The sequence below is a fragment of the Puntigrus tetrazona genome, chromosome 16 (genome assembly GCF_018831695.1).
Source record: "Puntigrus tetrazona isolate hp1 chromosome 16, ASM1883169v1, whole genome shotgun sequence".
Lineage (NCBI taxonomy): Eukaryota > Metazoa > Chordata > Actinopteri > Cypriniformes > Cyprinidae > Puntigrus > Puntigrus tetrazona.
The window spans coordinates 11,160,770-11,183,863 of record NC_056714.1 but is presented as its reverse complement, the minus strand read 5'-3'; the positions used below and the strand labels follow the sequence as shown (position 1 = coordinate 11,183,863).

At 36.2% G+C, this 23,094-nt stretch overlaps 1 pseudogene; it reads left to right on the top strand.

Moving 5' to 3' along the window:
• The first annotated feature begins 2,329 nt into the window (after positions 1–2,329).
• LOC122360818 lies at positions 2,330–22,037 on the top strand (annotated as a pseudogene).
• Positions 22,038–23,094: the final 1,057 nt, after the last annotated feature.

The window sequence follows — 23,094 nt, the reverse complement described above, 5'->3', positions numbered from 1 at the left end:
CCTCACAAATGAAGGAAAAAATAAACAAAAATGTTTCTCCATTTCTTACTATGGCTGAACACATTTTTAATAAAAGATCTGAAAAATGGACAAGTTTGTGCCTCTTATTTGTGTTTCAGTGTCTTTTTTATCAAATCTGAAAAAAATTATGTTTGTTGTTTAAAATACTAATATGAAGTATTTTCTCTAACTAACCCTACAAAAGTTAGTAAAAACAATAGAATTTTAATAATGAAAGTCACAAAATCTGCTTTCATGAGTCTGCTGTGCATGAAAACATGGTTCAAAGTGTGACAAGCCAACATGGGTTTGAGACTCTTTCCACAGTGACCCAAATGAACTGGATGTGAAACTAAATAATCTGTCAGTGGGGTAAGCAAAATAGTCTTATTTTAAACAGAATACAAAATTATTTTGCTTTACCCCACTGGCAGATTATTTTAATTGTTTCGATCAAAAATATACTTAATTTTGACTTTCTGAAAAAAACAAAAAACTATAATTTTACTTGTTTAGAAAATTATCTAAGAATTTAGATATTTTGACTAAAAACAAGACCATAAAAACTAAGCAATCTCTCTTTCTCTTTCTCTCTCTCTGTCTCTCTTTATATATATATATATATATATATATATATATATATATATATATATATATATATATATATATATATATATATATATATATATATATATATATATATATTTATATATATATTTATATATATATATATACAAAAGTATTCGCTCCCTCATCCAAAGAGGTTCCAATCACTTTCATGGCCACATGTGTATAAAATCAAGCACCTAGGCATGCAGACTGTTTTACGAACATTTGTGAAAGAATGGGTTGCTCTCAGGAGCTCAGTGAATTCCAGCATGGAACTGTGATAGGATGCCACCTGTCCAACAAATCTAGTCATGAAATTTTCTGCTCCTAAACATTCCACAGACATACTGTTCTGTATTATAAGACAGTGGAAGCGTTTGGGAAGAACAGCAACACAGACACAAAGTGGTAGGCACATAGTGCGTAAGAGGTCGCCAACTTTCTGCCGAGTTAATTGCTACAGACCTCCAAACTTTATGTGGCCTTTAGATTAGCTCAAGAACAGTGCACCGAGCTTCATGGAATGGGTTTCCATGGCCGAACAGCTGCACCTAGGCCATACATCACCAAGTGCAATGTGCAATGCAAAGTGTTGGATGCAGTGGTGTAAAGCCACTGGACTCTTAAGCATTAGAGATGCATTCTCTGGAGTGACGAATAGGGCTTCTCCATCTCCATAAGCACATCTTACACTGCAAGTGTAAAGTTTGGTGGAGGGGTGATTATGGTGTGGGGTTGTTTTTCTGGAGCTGAGCTTGGACCCTTAGTACCAGTGAAAGGAACTCTAAATGCTTCAGCACACCAAGACATATTGGACAATTCCATGCTCCCAATTTTATGGGAACAGTTTGGAGCTGTTCCAACATGTTCCAACTTTCCTCTTCCAACATGACTGTGCACAAAGCAAGTTCCATAAAGATGTGGATGACAGACCTCAACCGTATAGAACACCTTTGGGATGAATTAGAGCAGAAGCTGAGAGCCAGGCCTTCTCGTCCAACATCAGTGTGTGACCTCACAAATGCGCTTCTGGAAGAATGGGCAAAAATTCCCATAAACACACTCCTAAACCTTGTGGACAGCCTTCCCAGAAGAGTTGTTATAGCTGCAAAGGGTGGACTGATGTCATATTGAACCCTGTGGATTAGGAATGGGATGTCACTTAAGTTCATATGCAAGTCAAGGCAGATGAGCGAAAACTTTTGCTAATATAGTGTGTGTATATATAAGGAACAGAAAGTAATACGAGACACTGCTTTTCAACACTGGGATGGTAATTGAGCGAGAGAATGTGAAAGAAAAGTAAGAAAGAGGTGTGAAAGCTAATATTAGGAATTGGGGACTTAAGTACTTCTTTCTCCTGCTAATACTGACTACAATAACCAAATTCTCCTCCTGCTTGAACATTTGATTGGGTTTGCATAGCTCTTGTCATAAATCATTCTCCAAGTACTTTTGAGAAAGAAATGGAAAACTGAGCTGTACTGTTGTATGATAAGTGATCCATGCACAATTCTGCTCCACTGTTGAAAAAGTACATGGTTATTGTGAAATACTGTAGAAATGTATTACTTTTTATGCAAACTTTCTTCAAACATTTTTGTGTACAGTAATGTCTGACATTTGTTCTTTTTGGGATTCATTATTTTTAAATACAGATTATATCATACATACATTGCATCAGAAATGATAAATGATATTAACTTAATTTAATGTAAACATGTCTAAAGTGTGAAAGCAAAGGAAGTCTGACCTTTTTCTAGTTTTTTTTTACTTTCTTTTGGTACAAAAACAGTACAGATTTTTTAATTCTTATGGTTTAATCCTATATACTGTATCATAGGCTTTATTGTTCACTTAAATTTGTTTGATTTCTCTAGATTCTGGCAAATATCATAATTTTCATATGTGGGAACCTGGCAGGAGCATACCATAAGCATCTGATGGAACTGGCGCTAAAGCAGACATATCAAGACACCTGCAACTGTATAAAATCACCCATCAAACTGGAGTTTGAGAAGCGACAACAGGTTATGTATCAGTCTTGCTATACTATCTATCAGTTCTGAAGTCATGATCTTTCAGCTGGTCTGTAGCTAAAGTTGAAAGATCTGCAAAAGCAGAGATATCTTATGTTTCCTTTGGCAAAACACTTAATGCTCAAGGTAACTTAACACTGGTGAACTGAGGAGTGAATTGCATCTAGTCATGGAACACTGGAAAGCTTTTGTGGTGTGTGCCAGTTTGCTGAAAGAATAGAAAGAACTAGATAAGATTAGTGTAAAACTAATAATTCCTCAACCCCCTAGATGTATCAGACAAACTTCATGTTTGTTTAATGTACATACATGGTTTTGCAAATGTTTTTAGAAATTTGAAAGTGCAGTATATTTGATTGTACAGAAGCTAATATGGCTTCTTTTGTAAAGTGAACCTGAAGTGTGATGATAGAATTTTAACTCTTTTGACAGTGAGTCATGTTTTCAAAGTATTTAAAGGTCAGTTTTGTCATGTCATACAAGTGTATTGTAATATTATATCGGCCACAAATGTTAGATCTGAGATAGAACTGCAGATACTGAGAATGACAATTTTTTTGGAATGGTTTCTGGTGTCACAATGGGCACTAGTGATGCAACATAAGTTGAACTTTATGCAACTATAGTGACTATACCAATGGTAGGCCAGTGCATTTGATATTGAGAGCATAGGTCAAAATTTGTATATATTATTAATTTGGGTATCATCAGCATAACAATGAAAGCTAACACTGTGTCTCCTGATATTGTCATGTATCTGGACTCTTCTGTTGTTGTTTTCATGCCCCACATGCTCTATGTGACCTACTTTCTGTGTCATTTATGTCTCACCAATATAAGTTCCTGTTCCTTCAGTGTTCATCGTCCAGTCTTCATCATAGCTCATTGTAGTTAAGTGTGGGTATATTCTTTCTGTTTGCCTGCCTGCCTGCCTGTAGCAGTGTTATTTGCTCCTTTGTGTCAGATTAAAAACTATTAAGATTATATTCTCGTCGAGTCCTCCTTCTCCCTGAATCACACTGTGACAGAAGACCGGACCTTAAACAGTTAATAGCGGTGTGTGTTCCCCCTTTCGTTTTATTTTGTTTTTCCTATGAATGCCCCTAATTTCCTCATCCTCCTGCTGGAGCAGGGAGATTGCTCTCTTGAGGACCACACAGATGACTTTGTGTTCCTCGACAACAACTCCCAGTACCCAGACAGCTTTCTGTGCGCTATTTACTTCTGTGGACTGAACACCTCCTCGCAAGCTAAGCTGTCCAGGAATGGTCCTCAAGAAAATGTTGCTGCGCACATCGAGTGGGTGCTGGTGTTGTTTAAATCGCCAGTAATGGTTCAGCCGAGGACAGCCACACCAGCCCCACTCCAGATCCAGAGCCCAGCCCACCACTTCATGGCGACGCGGAGGCACAGCCAGTGCCCACCGCTGACGGAGTCAGCCGCAACCACCGAGCCATTGCCAGAAGGAGTGACAGAGCCAGGGATCGCCATGCAACCTGAGCCGACATTGTCAGACCAGGTGCGTGAGCGGCAAGAGAGCACACCATGGTAGATAATGCAGAGAACAGCGAGCGAGGAGTGGAGCACCCTCAAGAGACTGTTCCCCAAAGGGGGCCCTCCAGTGTTGCGCCTCCAGCACTTCCTCCAGTGCCCACGCAGCCAGCGCACCCTCCAGAGTCTGCTCCTCAAACGTGCCCTCCTGGAATCCGGCACAAAGTCTTCCCACCCTCCCACACTATCCAGCCACCACCGATGTCTCCCAGCAGCCCTGACGCTCACCCTCAGCTCACCCTATGACGCTAGGGCTTGTCGCGGGTCTGCCAGTCACCATCACCATTGTGGGTAGAGGATCCCTCACCTCTGGCTCTCTCAGTCACCCTGGATCTCCGTCTCCATCTCTGGCTCCTCCACTACCTGCTCCACTGCCGTCGGTCAGCCCCATGGAGTCGACAGCCATTTCTCCTCCATGGCTCCTCCTCTGTTGGCTCCACTGTGGATCTTCAGGGCTGTGCTCTGGATCCAATGGATCTCCTCCTGCTCTGGATTCCTCCTGTCTGTTCCCTGACTCCTCCCTCCGTCTGTTCCTCTGGACTCTGTTTGCCAACCCTCTCCTGGGGCCCCGTCCTCCACCAGGACCTCCTTCCAAGATTTCATTTTCTCATTTCTGTTTTCAGTCGCCACGTTCCAGGAGGGGTGTAATGTCATGTATCTGGACTCTTCTGTTGTTGTTTTCATGTCCCACGTGCTCTATGTGACCTACTTCCTGTTTATTATTTTATTGTCTTCAGCTGTGTCTTGTTAATTATGTCATTATGTCTCCCCAATGTAAGTTCCCGTTTGTTCAGTGTTGATCGTCCGGTCTTCATCATAGCTCATTGTAGTTAAGTGTGGGTATATTCTTTGCCTGCCTGCCTGTATCAGTGTTATTTCCTCCTTTGTGTACGATTAAAAACTATTAAGATTATATTCTCGCCGAGTCCTCCTACTCCCTGAACCACGCCGTGACAGATATCTCCCAACATGTAACATGGAAAGTTTGAAAAGTAAGTCCTAGTACTTAGCCTTGGGGTACTCTATATTGCACTTGTGATTGGAATGAGACCTCTTCTTTCACTGTCACAAATTGATGGCAGGCAAGTAAATATGATTTAAACCATGTAAATGCACTGTCTCTAATGCCAACATAATTTTCTAGTGTTTTAAAATACAGATCCAGTGCCACTACTACAGAAATACAACCACAATCAGTAGCAGGTTAGTCTAAATCCTGACTGGAAATCCTAAAAGATATCATTTTAAGAAGGAACATTGAGAAGGAAGAAGAACTCTAAGAAGGAAGTTGTGATGATACTACCTTTTCTAGCATATTTCACAGAAAGGGAGATTCGAAATTGGTCTGTAAATAATTTTTTATTTGGGATCAAGTTTTTTTTTTTAAGTGAGATGCTTAATAACAGCAAGTTTAAAGGTTTTTGGGACATATCCTAATGACAGTTAGTAGTTAAGAATATTCAAAGAGGACTTATAACTTCTAGAAGTTTGAATGGAATAGGGTCTCACATACAGGCTATTGGTTTAAGACTATGATTATTTATTTCAATAGAAGAGAATGAGTGTAATTGTTCCATCTAATGAATATCTAATGAGATACTTTGGCTGACCGCTGCATGGTTATAATTTTTATCCGAAATTTATTTGATCTTAGAAGTAAAGTCATTCATAAAGTCATTCAGTTATTACTGTGCTGCTGGGTAATGTCTGTACGTGCTGAAGCTCAATCTTTTGTAAATTTAGCCACTGTAGTAAATAAATAATTGGGCATGTGCTGGTTTTCTTTTAAAAGAGACATAAGGTAATCAGATATAGCGGTTTTAAGGCTTTTCTGTAAGAGAGAGTATTTTTCTCATCAAGCAATACAGAAATACCTTTTATTTTCCTTTAGTTGTATGCCATTTTCCAAGCTGCTGTCTTAAAGGTGCGAGTGGCAAACTCTTTTCCATAATCTTCCTTAAGAGTAAATGAGCAACCGTATCTGAGAGTCCATAGTTTCTGTTACATCATCAAAGTTGTCTATTGGATATGCTCAGGACTTATATAAGTCAGAAAGATTACTTACAAAATAGTCTTTTGTTGTAGAGGTGATGGTTCTAACATATTTGTAACAAAGGAGTTCAATTTACAACTTTAACTATATGGAATATACACAAAAATAGATCATGAGATATCTTCACTTTGCTACAGAATATCAACACCATTAACATAAATCCCATGTAGTATTACGCCTAGAGTATGATTTCAACAGTGAGTAGGTCTTGGCATGTGTTGTCTAACCCCAATAAAGTTTATAATGTCTATAAATGCATATTAAAAACACCAACAATTAAGACTTTATTTGCAGCCAGCCTTGACCATGTTACTGTCAAACAAAGCACATCTAGTTTATGATCAGTGATCATATCATTTACAAAAAGTGCTTTTGTAGAAAGTTATTTATATTCAGTAAACCAAGCTTTATCATTTATATATCTATATTATATCTATTTTTATTTGTTGAACATCAATTCAATTGTTATCTTTTAATTGGTTTGGACGTCATTATACATCCCTGTCATTATACTGTACAGTGCTTTGATGCAACCTGTGTTGTTAAAAGCGCTATATAAATAAAAATGATTGATTGATTGATTGACGTTCTTTGTATTTTGTAGTTTTGGGAACAGACACAGACTCTAGTGTGATTTCTAGGTGAAAGTGTCTCTATGTGCTGAGAATTAGCTGACTTCTGTGACGTGAGATGGTTGGCAGACGGTTGGTTTAGCCAGTCTGTCTGCTTCCTGACCTGGGCCCCAGTTAGTCAAGTATGAACACTAAAACTATGTGCTATATTTCTAGTGAGAAAAGCTCCACCACCCTGGGAGGGATGAAGCCCTCTTTTCAACAGGTCAGGCTTTTATTCAAAGCAACTTACAAATGAGGACAATAAAAGCAATTAAAATCTACAAAAGAGCAATGATATGCAAGTGCTATAAAAAAGTTAGCTTAACATAGGTTTTATTAATTTTTTGATTGTTATTTATTATTATATTACATTTTGTTTTGTTTAATAGACAGAATAGAAAAATAATAGAAGCTAGTGTTTTTAATAATAGACTTTGAATAGAGAGAGTTAGAGTTGGAGGGTCACATAAAGATGGAAGAGATGTGTTTTATTCCACCAGGAGGGAATATTTAATTTAAAAGTCAGTGAAAGTGATTTTGAGCCTCTTTGGGATGGCACAATACATGTCTAGAGGGCACATAAGTCTAAAATAATGAATTTAGGTGAAAGGGTGCAGAGCTAATAATATTGCTTCCGTTGTCCTCATTTGTTAGTTGCTTTGGATAAAAGCGTCTCCTAAATGACTAAATGTACTTGTAATGTAGCGACGCTTTATAAATGATGAATTGAATATTTACTGATTCTTAACTATAATAGAAAACACAATTTTAGTGAATTTCATTTTTGCCTAGACTCTCAGCCATTATTACTTTACTTTAAGTTTGACATTAAGTTTTCAGTGGCTCCCTTTTGAGATACTGCTAAACTTTACTGTCTCCTATTCTTAGCCCAATAACTAATGGGTGGAAACCAGGACGCTTCTGTGATGCTAGTTCTCAGCTCCCAGGTTAGACATGACCACAAAGGCAGATGGTGTGACTGAAGCCCACTGCTGTCTCTGTGAAGTCTGAAGCCCGCTGGCATATTGGCTGTCTTCCATCAGACTATATGCTCTGCGGGAGGTCAAACATTGCCTCTCTGCTTTCCTCTGGATTAACCTCTTAAGAATATCCTCTCAGGCTACGGGTGATGAATTGTGCTTTCCATAGCTCAGTGGTCACAGCTACCACTGCGACATTGTACAGTTTTTTGCTGTTGTTGTTACTGCAGTAGATCCTACGTTCATTGTATAGTACATTAATTAGTGGAAAAAAGGATAATGATGCATTTGTCACAGCTTAAATTAATGCATATGGCTTTTATGTAGATGCTAATAAAATTATCAGGATTGTAAAATGATTTTTATAAGTTCATTATGGTTGATTAGGGAAATGTACCAGACCTACTGGGCAATCAACCTTCTCTTGCATGTAGCACAGAGTCAAGCTATCATAGGCTTTCATAATGACCCTGCAGACCATCCCTGTTAGATCTAATTAAACTCATTCACACTTTATGCCTTGTAGGAAATCTTACAAAAATCTAAAACTGAAAGCAATGAACTTAGTTTTACCTTTTCACAATAGCCCGCTGTAACCCAATTATATTATAATCCTGGAAGAATATCACATTACAGAAGCGGTTGACTTATGGATTTTCACAACACCTGTGAAAAATGTGAGCTAAGGTATAATTTGCTCGAAGAGCTCCAGTAAGGAAAGGCTAATATAGCAGAACTAATGTGCAGCAGGACTTTTCTGTGATGCTTAAATGCAGATTAACCACCTGCAGATTTGGTCTTGCATAATATTAATTTGTAATGTGATGTTCTAAAAGAATTTCCCATTTATTATAGATACTAAGTCCAAAAAAAAAAAAAAAAAAAAAAAAAAAGGTAAATCTACCTGATCTTTAATCACTTTTAATCAAATAGAAGAATACTGTTTAGTATCCATGAATATAGTAATTTTATCAATAAAACTATTTTTATATTTAAGTATTTTATTTACCTTTTAGGGATTAAATTAGATACTATTAAATATAATTTAGATTAGATATTTCATTATCGTGTTTTACAGTTTAGGTAGCTGACCCTATGGCAATATCATTACTGTGATTAAGCCTCACAGTTGGCTGACTGTTTCATATATTCTTTTATTTATTTACAAAACCTGACTAAAACTTCTAATCAGTCATAGTAAAGCTACTTAGCCTTAAGAATAGTCTTCATATTAGGAACAGTCTTTTATGGTCCCTTTGAATGCTCTCCAGATTTTGGAAAAGAGCATGTAAATGATACAGTGGATGCGTTTCTTTATTTCTTTGCAATTTTTTGTTCAGAAGACCGTGTGCAGTTCTTTTAGGTAACAGAAGCTTTTATATCAGACTCAAATCTCACGCTGCATATCAAAGAGACAAGGCAGAGAAGTGTGTATGCGAGATATAATTATCTCATTCCCTGTTGTGGTGTGTTTTTGCTACAGGAACGTCTGTTGCTGTCTCTGCTTCCTGCTCACATTGCCCGAGTGATGAAAGCTGAAATCATACAGAGACTACAGGGGCCAAAGTTTGGTCAGGTGGAAAACACCAACAACTTCCATAATTTATATGTACAACGTCACACCAATGTCAGGTGTGTTGATAATGTAAATAGAAAATTTAAATTTCCAGGGGGAGAGGCATTAATAAAAAACTGTAATTAGTTTTGAGCTTTTAACTTTTGGTGTTTTGTTGCTGAGAACAATGAGTGGATAAGTTGCATTCCTCTCGTTTGGATTGGTTGTGACAATGTAGTCGCCTAATGTGACGTCCAGTGAAGTAACTTAAAGGACTTAAAGTTCACCCCGAAATAAAAATGATTTAATTAATTACTCACCCTCATGTCAGCAACACAACGCGACTGAAATGTTCCCACATACATCGATAAAACAGTCAATGTGACATCGGTGGCTGAACAGTTTTGCGACGCTACAAGAATACTTTTGTAGAGTCTCACAAAACAATGCATACGAACACTTTAATTTATTTGACATAGTCAGCCTTGTTTACATCCGTGGGAGAAAGCATGCGCATGAATGTAATCTGTCTGTGTTTATGCTTAGGGGAAAGCATGCGTCTGCGTTGTGAAACTCTTTAAAATGGTGGAAGATGTAACTCAAGGTAAAAGAATGATGGGAAATTGTTATTTTGTTTTCTTTCTGCAAAAAAAGTATTCTCATAGTGTCATAAAAACTCGGCTACTGATGTCACATCCTGTTTTACTTATGTATTTCCTACGTTTTTGGTCCTGAATCATTCCGGTTGTGTTGCTGTCTAATGGATGGTCAGATGGTCAATTTGTGTTCCAAAGATGAACAAAGGTCTTATTTTGGGGTGAACTAACCCTTAACGAACCCCTAACCCTTATTTATAAATATTATATTAACATAATATTTTGGAGTGCCAGGGTTTTTATTCCCTGTGACACAGCAGCATTAGCAGGAAATATTTTCTGTAATGCACAGAAATGAAAAGGTCAGAGATTTAAAAGAATACTAAATAGTTATGTCACATGAAGTGTCACACGTTCAGACAAGCAGACATATTGAGAAACACAATATTCTGAGGTGCTTTTCTCGTGGTGGTTCATTCTGTTATGGTCTGAGAGGAACATTGGTATTAGCATTGTTCTATTATTCTGCTGCATGAGAAATACAATAAGTCCAAAGCAATTAAACAGTGACACATGCATAAATAAAATCTAAATAAACCATCTTTTTCCATTCCTGAGTCACCCATGCAAATTTGTGTGCTCTTACAGTATTTTGTATGCTGACATTGTTGGATTTACCGCGCAGCCAGCGATTGCTCACCTGGAGAGCTGGTGCATATGTTGAATGAGCTATTTGGCAAATTTGACCAGATTGCTAAGGTAAGCTGGATCTCCTAGTCCAGTTACTGACTTGCACTTTATCGATATACACCTTCTGGTTTGGATTTTTTTCTGGCTGTTGACATTCTTTCTGTGTGTTTCAGGAAAATGAATGTATGAGAATAAAAATTTTAGGGGACTGTTATTACTGTGTATCTGGCCTCCCAGAGTTCTTGCCAAATCATGCCAAAAACTGTGTGAAGATGGGTCTTGACATGTGCTTGAAGCTATTAAGTAAGTTCAGCCCCACATTAGCTTGAAAAACATCTGTCCGAGGTTCATAATTATTATATATTTTGCAGACCTGTTCATGCATTGTCTCTAAAGAACAACACTGTGAACATCTGGCTTTATTACACATTACCACAGGAGAATAGACGTACATAATTTAACTCATTGTACATTGTACATGTAGCTTCAGTTTGCATGAAATTAAAAGCATTTTATTATACAATAAATAGACCAGGATTTAAGCAGACTGTGTGCTCTATTTCTATGATAGAATTTAGGCAGAGTCAGTCCAGCAGCAAAGCTTCTATTCCAGTCCTATAATCCTCCGCTCAGAGGGGCTGATTGGTCTCGGCCCAGTGCTGCTGTGAAGGACATGATACCTGGCCATCCCGATAATGAGTCGGAGGCCTCAGAGGTCAGACTGGGTAAAATGACTGGTGCTGAGTCTAGACGAGAGAGCTGTCTTTCTATTATCTCTACCTGTTCTGCAGAAACCTGGATGAATCAAATCTCTCATTAGTAGTTGCTGGCAAATTGTCATGCTGTGAATTCCAGTTAAAGGATTGCAAGGAAGCTCGTTAGAATTACAGTGCCATAGAATAATGTATTATCAACCAAGCGCATTTTATGAAAATTCTATGAAAACGCTATACCAGGGTTTCTCAAATCCTACCCTGGAGATCCAGTGCGCTGCAGAGTTTAGCTCAACCCTGATAAAACTCACCTACCTGTGATTTACTAATGATCCCGAAGACACACCGATTAGCACGCTCAGGTGTGTTTGATTGGATTTGTTTGATTAGACCAATGTTCTAAGAATCAAGTTGAATTAATCAATGTTCACAGAAATCCAGTGCCAAAAAATATTGTACAGATTAGCACCATTTTATAAAATGAATAATTCACACAAAATTAAAAAATGAAAATACTCTGTCCCTACAAAATGCAACCGTATGACTGACATGTAATATAATGTACACACTACCTAGATTTTTGTTGTGCTTTTTGGAACTTTGGAAAGAGCAGCTATGACATGGTGTTAAGCATCTTATCTTTGCGCTCTAACGAAGAAAGAAAGTTACATTTTGGAACAACAGGATGAGTAAATGAATAATTTTCAACGGGGTCATGCTCACCACATTTGATGCATCTCTTGCAACTTGTGAATTGGAGTGACAAAAACAACATTCAAAGGTCATGCCTTTTAAAAGGGCAAAGCCATGTCTCTTGTCTCAATGTGTTTCTAATCGTGTTGCAGTATAAGGTTAAATCGATGTGTGATGGGATGTGTTGTTATTTCTTTTTTCTTTCTTTTCTGTATAGGAAAGTGAGAGACGCCACGGGAGTGGACATTAATATGCGAGTTGGTGTTCACTCTGGAAACGTTCTATGTGGTGTGATTGGCCTTCAGAAATGGCAATATGATGTCTGGTCACATGATGTGACTTTAGCCAATCACATGGAAGCAGGTGGTGTGCCTGGGTAAGCCATTAGTTTTTTTTTCTTTTCTTTTATTGTTTGTTTTGTTTTTTAATTAAAGCTACTCATAATTATGATATGCATTTTCAGTTTGTAGAAGATGTGAAATTGTTGACAATCTGGTGAGAAAAACGATAGTAATTGCAAGTTCTTGATGAATAGACGAGTCCACATCACCTCAGTGACTCTTGAGCACTTGAATGGGGCATATAAGGTTGAAGACGGAGATGGCCAGGAGCGTGATCCTTATCTAAAAGAGCACGGAGATGTAACCTTCTTAGTGATCAACCCAAAGGTATGAAGAACAAATAAACAGTCCGTTTTGTTTCCTTCAAGTCAAAAGCTTTCTTTCAAAACTTAGCTGCTATTGCAGATGCTGCTGTCGTTTCAAAATCATGTTGCGAAGCTATCCAAGGCACATACTAAATGCATCTGAGTAGGTTTAGTGAAATTTGTTCTGTTTTTTTAGGCAGAAAGAAAAAGCCCTCAGCACCACTACAGACCCAGACACACCATAGATGGGGCTAAAATGAGAGCTTCAGTGAGGATGACCAGATACCTGGAGTCATGGGGTGCAGCCAAACCTTTCGCAAACCTTCACCACAGAGACAGCATGACCAATGAGAATGGAAAAATCAACACCGCTGTGAGCTTTCCTATACTCTACAGTAGCAGTTCTCAACTGTCCACTACTTCTTCTTCTCTCTCCTTTTATAGGGCCCAGAATTTTGAGTAGAGATGGAAAAGTATAACTTGAGAAGTTAAACTGATTAATGTACAAAATGTCCTTAAATTATTGTTTTTACAAAATGTATTTAATATAAAAAAATATATATTTTGGTAAAAATAAATATATAGAAGTAAATCTGTTTTTGATGTTAAATAAATAGATACAAATAATATTCTAAACTATGCACAATTATATATTTAGTTATATTTAGTAATTGTATTTATCAGATTTTGATCCCGTTTACAGTTCAAGAGACACCAGTCCCATATGTAAATGTATATCATATTTCCATATTTATAATAGATTGTCACATTATGTAAAAAAACACATGTGAAACCTAGAGTATTAGAAACTGTAATTGTATATATATTACCACATATATCTAGATAATACAAATATGTGTTCATATATGTTTAATATGTCCTATACATAAGTCATGTACATGTATTTCCATCCTAAAATCTGTCAATACTTGTTACGTCTATATAAATAAATGAAAATGTATTTTAATACTTTTTTTACAAAACGTATATAAACAGTTTTATCTGTTTTTGAGATGTTAACAATATAATATATATATACAAATACAAATATAAATATATACAAATGTATTTTTAAAAACTGTTACAAAAACATATAAAAACAGCTTTTGTTCTTGTGGCTTTTATTTGTTTGAGATGCCACTACTGCTAAAAATTATTCTCCACCTACTTTTCTTATTAACAGGATGTCCCCATGGGCCAGTACCACTTTCAGAGGCGTTCAGAGAGGTGTTTTAACTTCTGTATCTTTTCCAACACTAACATTTATTTAGCCTACTAAAGGGCAGCTATGCTACAGTATGTGACATATTTAATCTGTTCTAAATCCCATGGTTCTAGTTTTGACCTATTTGTAATAAACATATTCCATATTACTAAATATATGTATGTTTACGAATGCAATGCCTAGATAGAGTCATTAATATGTCAGTGTTCTCCTCAGAACAAAATCTCAAAAGAAGCGTTTTGAGGAGGAGCTCAATGAAAGGATGATTCGAACTTTTGATGGCATCAATTCTCAAAAGTAGGTCATCTCATATCTCTGCTTTATTTACCCATGATGTTTAATGTTCCAATTCTCTGTTGGTTGATTTTATCTATGCGAGTGAGTGTCTTTTTATTTCCATAGACAATGGCTCAAGTCGGAGGACATTCAGAGAATATCTTTGTTTTTCCACAATAAAACATTAGAAAAAGAGGTAAGTGCTGATACTTTGTAAGCTTATGTTAATTTAAACATTCATTGCTTTTTTAATAATACATCCCGTGTCAATAATTGAAACGTAAACCTGTTTGTTGTCATCCACGATAAGACCGAATGAAACTAACTACATTAAAGAAGAAAGTTAGATTCTGTATGAGAAAATTGTGTCCTCTCCTGCAGTATAGATCAACGACCCTGCCAGCCTTCAAATATTACATCACCTGTGCCTGCTTGATATTCTTCTGCATTTTTATTGTGCAGATCCTGGTTCTGCCAAAGTAAGTTTGTTCATATTCTGTACCTGTTTCAAAATGCATAACCAGAAACTGCCATGCATCTGTATCCGCACAGAAATATTGTATTTAACATAGAATTATTAACTTCCACTGACTTATGTTTATCTTTGTTACAAAAGGTGTTTATTTAAGTCTTCACCGTAGTGAACTGGAGCTGATGAATATGTTGAATTTGAGTTGGAGAATGCCAGGGATAAATTTGTGAGCCTGTTCTCACTTTCTGTCATTTGTAATTTTAGACACCATGTGCTTTCTGTCTATTTCAGAACTGCAATATTGGGAATATCATTTGGAATGTCTTTCTTAATTCTGTCTGTGATTCTGCTCATTTGCTTCATTGGGCATTTCTTGGTAAGTACTAATGGGAATAGTGATTATTTACTAAATGATTTAGTTTCGTTGAACACAATGTACATTACAGTATATTGCTATTAGTTATGTTCGGCAGAAATGATAATAATAATACGTGCACATCCAGAATCAAATGAAACACTTCACTGTAAGTAAACACGCTGCACCTGCTGTTCCCGCAAAGATCAATTTATTAAAATAAACACAGAGTTTTGACCCTGAGGTCTTCATCAGGCAAGCTTGTTTAATTTAGATAACTAATTTACTTTCCGTTAATGTTTAAATGAATGTTTACTAGATTCTTGTTAATATTAATAGCAATAGTAAAATATTTTTGAAAGACACGCATATGTCTGCTATTGTTTGGTACACTTCAGTATACTTTTAAAAATAATATTATAGTAAAAAAAGAATAATTGCCGCGCAAGCTGAATGTAATGGTTTTGAACATGTTGTTCAAATTAAACTGTATTGTGATTCAATTTTGTATTAAATGCAATTAGCTGAACTTACATAAGAGAGCTTGATTATTATTACTATTATTGATTTAGAAAGTCAGGGTAAGATGGATGAAAATGGTTTCTTTTATTATACATATTCCTTTGACACTTATTGCATATATATAGTCCTTCATTCGACTTTCATAAGCCATTGCCTTTACCTCGACAAAATTAGCTTTTCACCACTAGTTAATTCATAAATGTCATAGTGTCGACATGCCCCGCAATTTAATATTTTCCTGACAAATAAACCCATGGGCTATGGAAAAAAAAAAACATTAACTGAACATGCAATTTCTGCACAATTAAACACACTTTTTGTCCACAAAGGGAAAAGCAGTGTTTCAGCCATATTCTCTTTGGACATAAATGTAAACTGTTTGAATTTTATTTTCTTTTGTCTTAAATAGAAGACATACATACATACGAAGAAGAAAATATATAGGAAGCATTCTATCCTCCTTTTAAAACTTAAAAAAAAATACATTTATTTTATGATCCTAACTTCTCAAGCTTGTATGGTTAATTCATTTAACACACAGTATCCCAGTAAACAAATCGCCTACCCATTTTTCAGTCACAACCCAAATATATATACATCGTATAGTATAAAAAGTATAAAAAAAGTAACAGGTTATAACAGATTTTAGAGGTTGACGTTGTAGAGGTACTGACATAAATTTCACCGTGTGCATTTTTGGTCTCATGCTTGTTTAATATAGATATAGTTATTCCGACTCAGCTCTTAGGTAGCTTTATTTATCATTTCCCGAAAGCATCAACCTCAGTAAGATTTCCCAAATGTGCAAGAAAAAAAAACTGGTGCGTGAAATGAAGTGAATCATGTGTTTATTCTCCACCACGACCTTGTGATAACAGTCTGATGAGGAAGTGTTATACAGATTTCCCAAGGCATATCACAATAATACAATTCATCCAACCACATCATTCAGTATTCCATTGTGTATTTAAATGATTTTCTAATAACAAATTATGCTTAATTTTATGATTTTTATGTATGTGTTTATTTATTTATTTTATTTGTGTTGACCAACAATAGCATTGCGATAAGACAGCCTCCACATCTTGGCTCTGGATCCTTAGATCCTCGGGAATCATCGCCAACAAGCCCTGGCCACGCATCACCCTCACCATGGCAACCACAGCCCTCATCCTGATCATGGCTGTCTTCAATATGGTATGTCAACCATGATGATCCAGGAAATTTCGAATGAATACTTTTGTGCTTATGCGTTCACAAATAAGACACTGAAATGCTCCCTATAATTGGATCACGCGCTTTACGTTAGGGGCCTTGACCGCAGTAGTCTGACATGCGTTATTGCGGAGTTTCTTGGCAGAGACTTGTGTCCATCTGTGCCCTGGCTGCAGTGGGCTGTTTGGCTTCCAGATTTGGCCATTCCACTTACGACATATGTCACTATTTGTAAACAAACAGGAAACTAATTTGTCGATTTCAATCTTGTATGGTGCGTGTATGTAATTTAAAGAACAGAACACGTCGCTTTGATTTAACTTTCTTGATGTGACTGTCATTGTGCAATAATTGTTAATAGCGCTTCTTTAAAAGAAAAATCAAATCATTATATTTGAGTTATTTCTTGCAGTTCTTTGTAGAAGACAACCTAACATCCGCAGATACTGTTTATAATGCATCAAATGAGACACTTCTTCAGCCTGATGGACATCCCATATCTTACCTGGACAACAACACATTTTACCTTCCTGTGAGTTAATCATAATAAAATCAAATCAAAATGTTCTTCTGATGTTTTCCTGCATATGGCACACGTGTGTGTGCTAGAGACAAATGGATTCATTGCAAAGAATAAGCAATTGAAATCCACTCGCTGTTATTTTTGGCTTTCATTTCTGCAATTAACAATGCAGTATGTATTAGATGCACAAAGACTTTCATGTGCACTTTGTCTTTGTTTGCCCTAAAGCTCACAGAGCAGTTAAATGTACCTGATTATGTTTTCAGAACAAGACGTTAAACATTAACAGTCTATTAAAGCTGCCGGTGTCTATGATTTCATCTGTAATAATCAAATTGCATTAATGTTGATTATAAAAAAACATAAAAATGATTATCTGTAAATGTTTAATACTTAGCACTCCAAGATACTGAAAGTGCTTTTTCTTTGTAACTTGTAATTGTCTTTTCCTCCTTTATTATATTATATTCGCTTGTATGTTTTAAAGCTATATATTAGGCCTACGTTGAATTCTTAACAATAATTAACTGTTCCTAATTGGCGAGTCGCATAGCTTTTTAGTCTATAGAGAATAGGAACTGATTTTGTTTTTTAATCCATGTGTCTTATCACTATTGTTTTGTAAGAACATAATTCACAACACATTATTTACGCTTTCTGTGTTTTCTGCAATTAGTATTTCATCTACAGTTGCATTCTGGGCCTGATTTCCTGCTCGGTGTTCCTGAGGATCAACTATGAGCTGAAGATGCTCATCATGCTAACAGCCGTGGTGCTCTACAGCGTCATCATACTTCAAACGCATGCATCTCTGCTGGACGAGTATAGTAGATTCCTCTATAAAACAGAGATCCTGGATAGGTGAGAACTTGTTATATACACTATCTGGCCAGAATTTTGTAGGAGCCAATATACTAACATGGGTTTGGTCCTTCCTGTACTTCTAAATATAACAACATTCCTCTGGGAAGGCAATTGTAACATGGCTGTGTAGATTTTCAGACAAATGAATTTTGCAGTCAGCATTTAAATGCTCAGTGGGTTTCAGGTCTATGCTTTGTAAATCATTAGAATCTCATTTTGTGCATGCTGGAACAGAAAACGGCTCTCCACAAACTTGCCACAATGTGCCAAGCACACAATGATCCAGATGTCACTGCATGTTGTAAAATTAAGATTTGTTTTCATTTGATTTAAGGGTCTCATTAAAGCAGACTTTTTTAGTTTTAAGCATGTACTGTATTTTGCAGACAATAATGAATGTTGTAGCTCTAACATTAAATATCTATATTTATAATGTTTAATATTTATTTAGCACATAGTACAAGTAAGATAATGGTGTACAGAGGATAGTCAAATCTGCTTTAATATGATAATCATAGTTAACTGTGTATACATTAAAACATAAGATTTATAAATGTCAAAAAATTTATGCAAAAACTGTTTTATGACCAAAACTAGCACAACAAAAGAAAATCTGGATTCACTTCATGCTCAACAGTTTCCTGAGGATTACACATTTTGTTCTAGAAAAGTGGAAAGATGGATCTAGAAAGATGGATGTTGAAAATAAATCACTGAACCAGCACGGACACTTCCTGCTAATTGACAGCTGGGGTGGACATGGTCTGCTAGCCTTCCTGGGCTACAGATGACATGATTTGTTAAAAAAATGCTGTGATTTTGACAAGTATTCTCTCTCTCTCTCGCTCTCTCTCTCTCTCTCTCTCTCTCTCTCTCTCTCATCGAAACAAGGCCAGGAGTACTAAAAGACTTGAAAACTATGGGTTCTGTATCTCTCTTTATATTCTTCGTCACTCTGCTTGTTCTAGCTAGACAGGTAAGTGTAATGTTTTGAAGCCGAGTTACAGTACTGTAGCTCATACTGTAATAAAATAAAGATATCCATTAAATACATTTTACAAATAAGCTTTATCTTAATTGTAAATATAAAAGCTTTCCACTTCACTTGAAATATTTTTTGCTCTCAGTATATATAAAGTGCGTGTGAACGTGTGTCTTTAATCAAACTAATGCAGCTGTGAAAAAGAAAAAAATCTGACCAGAACGTAAAGAAGTAAACCAGAAGTAAAACTGCAAAAAAGCATTGTGTATTTGTAATGTGTGCGTTCACATGTTGTGTGATGACAATAGGACTTGCTCTGTCGTGTTTGTAACTGAAATAGCGCTGTGACCTCCAGTCTCTTTACCTCTGTGTCCTCTTGTAACAGAATGAATATTACTGTAGGTTGGATTTCCTGTGGAAGAACAAGTTCAAGAAAGAATGCGAGGAGATAGAAACCATGGAGAACCTTAATCGTGTGCTGTTGGAAAACGTTTTGCCAGCCCATGTAGCAGAGCACTTTTTGGCCAGGAACTGGAAGAACGAGGTAAGAAAAGAAGAACTAAAGATTTATCCTGTATTGCAAAATATGGAAACACTTGTTAACTGTTAACCACGACTTTTACCTCAGTAAAATATCAATTTGCCGCTTATTAATAGTTAGTAAGGTAGTTGTTAACTGTAGATATTGGGAAGGATTAGGGAAGCAGAATAAGGTTACATAGTATAATGCATTAATATGTGCTTAATTAGCACTAATCGATGGCAGATACTCTACTAATATGCATGCTAATAAGCAACTAATAAACAGAAGTTAAAGAGTTACCCAATTTGTATACTGTTAGCCGGAAAAAAGACTTCTGCGATACAATGTTGTATTATATCTTGACACCTCAGTACTGGTTTACTTCAAACCAGTTTTGTTTTTTTTTTCTTTAGGTAATGAGACTAAAAGCACATCTAACAATAACTTGAATTCAGATGCTTGGCTTGACAACTGACAGCTGTTTTCGTCTAAATTATAGCTTTGAAGAAAACTCCTTTGAGATTATAACTTTTTAGTAATGCTGACTGTTTGAAAGTCAGTCCTTGGGTATTTATGGCTGAGCTGCCTTTTCTTCTGTGAATGACAGGATCTGTATCACCAATCATATGACCTGGTGTGTGTGATGTTTGCTTCTATCCCGGACTTCAAAGAGTTCTACACAGAATCAGATGTAAACAAGGAGGGTCTTGAGTGCCTCAGACTACTCAACGAAATCATTGCAGACTTTGATGAGGTAACGTATTGCTTCTTCAGGTACTTTTAAGGGGGGGAAAAAGTTGTTTCCTTTTTTACTCTTTAAATTTTATCCCATTGAAGTGTACTTTGAACTTACTGTAGCGTGCAAATTCTGTTTGCTTACTATGGAATTGCATTCGCCCATGCAATTTCACTTATTATATCAAAAAAATGTTGCAGTCATTTTTCACAAAGCAGTTTTGATGGTTTCTTTGATGTTAACTCTGCAATGGTTATGCTTTCTTTCCTGTGTAGTTGCTCTCTAAGCCAAAGTTTAGTGGAGTGGAGAAGATAAAGACCATTGGAAGCACATATATGGCGGCCACTGGACTCAATGCCACTCCAGGACCAGAATATACACAGGTAATGTATGCAATCGGTCATCTGTGAAATTATGCAAATCAGAATCAGATTGAGAATCAGATACGGTTTTTATCCAGATTATTTGTTTATTTATTTGAATCGTTTTTCTTTTCATTCTTGTAACATGATGGGGGTCATGATGGGGGTTTTTTGAATAAAAGATTTTTTTGTGTGTTTATAGGAGCATGACAGGCAGTACATGCACATTGGTACCATGGTGGAGTTTGCCTTTGCACTGGTGGGGAAGCTTGATGTCATCAATAAACATTCCTTCAATGATTTCAAACTCAGAGTGGGTGAGTGAAAATGTAAATGATTATATATATACATATAATCATGTCCATGTCCATAATCACCCTGGTGTGCTCAAAATTGTAAATATAAGGAGAGATATTTTACTCTTAAAAATGACCAAATCTAATATTTTTTTTTATAAAAGATAAATAGGATTAATAATGCAGGTTTATTTTGACAGCTGCCTTTGATCATATTTTTCAAAGGTTACCAACAATTCTGACCACGTGTGTGTGTGTGTATGTATGTATGTATGTATGTATATGTATATATATATATATATATATTTATATATATATAGTAGTCTACATTTGAAGTAGATCAAAAGGTGTCCTAAAACCAAAAACAATACCCATTCTTGTCTTAGGACAACTTTTATGATCTACTTCAAATGTTGACTACTGTATATATGTGGACATATATTTATATAAATATTTAAAAAACATTTAACAGCATTAATGAAATTTGCCATATTACAATATCTTGTATATCAATATCTGCAGGTATTAATCATGGACCTGTGATTGCTGGAGTGATTGGAGCTCAGAAGCCCCAGTATGACATTTGGGGCAACACAGTGAATGTAGCAAGCAGAATGGACAGCACAGGAGTCCTGGGGAAAATACAGGTAAAATGAATTTATTGTTATTGTTGTTGTTATTATTATTATTATTAACCCATTTCATTTCTTTATGTGTATGTGTGTTTGCAGGTTACAGAAGAGACGAGTTGCATTTTGCAGACATTAGGCTACATGTGCACATGCAGAGGAATTATAAATGTGAAAGGCAAAGGAGAGCTCAAAACATACTTCGTCCACACTGAGATGAGCCGGTCTTTATCCCAGGGGAATGTAATGCCATGAAGCATAGCAACAAACATGCAATGAACTGCAGACATCCGCACACAGGAATAAAAGGGACATTTGTAAATATAATTGCACCTAGTCTTTAGATGCACGGAGTATTGGATGTATTGAAAGTGATACCATTTCTACTGTATCTCATAGGCAGGGTTTGTGCACAGGGTACTTCTGTAAGTATGGTAGCAATTATTTTGTAAGAAAATCAAATATAACAAAAAGTGTTTTGATGTTTCAATGCCATTGTTTTTCTTTATTTTTCTTTTTTTTTTTTAAAACTTCATTAAACTTTATATGTACTTGTCTTGATGGCATCTTTATTTTTGAGACATTAAGAGTTTTTAAACGCTGTAGTTACAAATTCAGGAACAAGCTAGTACTCAAATGTTTCTGTGTCGTGTCACTAACATGCTGTGCATGATGTGTCACAAATTTACACCAAGGGCATATAGATGTAGCTTTGTAGGGACATATCCCTATGACAGTTGTGAATGCAATATAGTATTCTGTGTTTTTATGCCCGTTTCATGTTTTTATTCATAATGAAAACATCTTTTTCCCTTTACGCATTTCATGATGTAAGGTCCACCCAGGTCCAAAAGTCATTCGGTCTTTTACTTCCGCATTTTGAATTTATCTCCATGCTTAATCTGACTCAATTTTAAGTGATCATTAAATTTAGGCGATATTCATAATTAAAAACATCACATATATCAATTATATATTAATTTAGAACTCCCATGCTTTCAATTATTTCGTCACCATTCAGTCCTAGTGCCGCTTAGCAATTCGCTCGACCAGCTGTGATGCATGGCACAACTTTCCAGTTCTGACCTACTCAGAGATTACAGGGTGACTGTGCCCGACTAGCAAAACAAAAAGTTTATTTTCCCCCTTATAACAAAAACTGCAACTTGTGACAGAAGTAAAACGATCCCTAATGACGAGCTCTCACTTCATTCATTGGTACTTTAGTATGACTTGTCCTGGACGCAGATCTGTGGAAATACTACTACAACTTTAATCTGCTTGAAAAACAGATTTCAGAAGAGATCTGCGGCTATATGGGAAATAGCCAAGTGATTACGCAGGAGAAAAAAATGATTTTACATAGTCACACATA